Below are 2,294 nucleotides of genomic sequence, written 5' to 3' on the forward strand. Positions count from 1 at the left end.
TTTTTAGTAATCTCTAAGGGCAATGTGGGGCTCAAACTCATAATGCTTAGATCACGAGTTGCGTGCTCTACCGCTCGCTCGCTCTTCCTTCCTTCCTTCCTTCCTTCCAAATTTTATTTTATTTTATTTTAAAGATTTATTTTTTTGACAGAGAGAGACACAGCGAGAGAGGGAACATAAGCAGGGGGAGTGAGAGAGGGAGAAGCAGGCTTCCTGCTGAGCAGGGAGCCCTATGCGGGCCTCGATCCCAGGACCCTGGGATCATGACCTGAGATGAAGGCAGACGCTTAACGACTGAGCCACCCAGGCGCCCCCCAAATTTTATTTTTAAGTAATCTTTACACCCAACACGGGGCTTGAACTCATGACCCCAAGATCAAGTCTCATGCTCCTCTGACTGAGCCGGCCAGGCACCCCAAGACCTGCAACTTATTTTCAAACAAATATGGCCACAAACATGAAAATAAACTAAATATATGGTATATATATGTATATGTATAATGTATATTATATATGTATACATGGATATGTTTATTTATGTTCAAGATTGACAAATCTAGGAGCGCCTGGGTGACTCAGTCGGTTAAGTCTGCCTTGGGCTCAGGTCATGATCCCAGAGTCCTGGGATTGAGTCCAGCATCGGGCTCTCTGCTCAGCGGGGAGCCTGTTTCTCCCTATTCCTCTGTGTGCTGCTCTCCCTGCTTGTGCTCTCTCTCTCTGTCAAATAAATAAATAAAATCTTAAAAAAAAAAGATTGATAAATCTAAACTAAAGTTGTTATATTAGTTTACAACTTTTCAAGTTTGAAAATTTTCAAAATAAAAAGTGTGTGTGTAGGAGAAACAGTAACAGAGATGATAATCAGAGCACAGATGTTAAATTTAAAGAGATTATTATTATTATTTAAGATTTTATTTATTTATTTCGGAGAGAGCACAAGCAGGGGGAAGGGCAGAGGGACAGGGAGAAGCAGGCTCCCCACTGAGCAAGGAGCCCGATGCGGGGCTCCATCCCAGGACCCTGGGATCATGACCTGAGCTGAAGGCAGATGCTTAACTGACTGAGCCACCCAGGTGCCCCTAAAGAGATTATCTTTAAATTATATAGTATTAGGTAATGTTATACAGTACCTATTTTAGGGCTTTGACCTTAGGAGGGATTTACCAATTTTTTGAATAGCTCAGATTAAACTACTTTTCACCACACTGTAAGAACATGTCAAAAATACCTCTAGAGGGTCCAGTTCCTTTCCCACCATCTTGGGGCTGTGTGACTCCAGTATCCACCGTCTCACCCTCGACTGCAGGCTGAGGGAAAGGAAGATGAACTGTCCCCTACATTCTCTGTGCAATGTGCTCCATGGACCAGCAGTGTCTCCATCCCTGGGAGCTTGTTAGAGATGCAGAATATCGCTTTAGCCCCAGACCCACTAAAGCAGAATCTGATTCATATGCACCTGAGTTTTGTCCCTGTTAGAATAAAAATGGGCTAAAGCCATTTACCTGCATTAAATGTCTCCACGATTGCTTATAAGTCAATGTAAGATAAAGAGCCAAAAAGATTTCTTAGGACTTAGTCTTTTTCTTTGCCAACACTTAAAAGAGAAATGTTTTTCTAATTAAATATAAGTAGCTTATTTCTTCAAAACTTTTTTTAAATTGTGGGTGATAGTGATTTTCCACATGTGAACTAAGTATCTCCCATAATTATTTTGATCATAGTGACAGAACATTTTTATATTATAGGTCATATAAACTAAAGGTTTCTTTAGCCCTGGAAAATACTATTCTAAAATAGAAAATATTGCCAATTAGAATGGTTTAGTTTTAAAAATATAAAACTATGCCGTGGGTTGTAAAAGTTTGCTGAAAGGTCTTCTTGACATTTATAATTCTCTTCCCAGTAGCCCTTTAACTAGAGACAATTTAAAAGTAGTTTGCTGAGAGTTCAAGAGTTTAGAAATGTTTTTTCCTCCCTTTTCTTATTCTGCAGTCTGTGCTACCATGGCTAAGGAAAACGAGAGGAAAAGGGGCCTTCTCCTATCTTCTGCAGTCTCTAGTCTGGGTTGAAACGCAAGGCCTCTGTGGTCTCTGCTTCAGGAAGACGATCAGAGATGCAGATGTATTTGTGACTTGGAGGTTTTCGTGAAGTCCTTGTTAGGATGAAAATTGTGGACCTTCTTCTGGATAAATATGTCCAGTGTAATTATTAAACTTTAAAAATGCCAAAAGGAAAAAAAACCCTAACAATCCTCACATTTGGAGCCTTGCATCTGGAAGCCTCTTTCTCCCCTT

This window comes from Phoca vitulina, unplaced genomic scaffold, assembly GCF_004348235.1.
Source record: "Phoca vitulina isolate PV1807 unplaced genomic scaffold, GSC_HSeal_1.0 scaffold8, whole genome shotgun sequence".
Classification (NCBI taxonomy): Eukaryota; Metazoa; Chordata; class Mammalia; order Carnivora; family Phocidae; genus Phoca; species Phoca vitulina.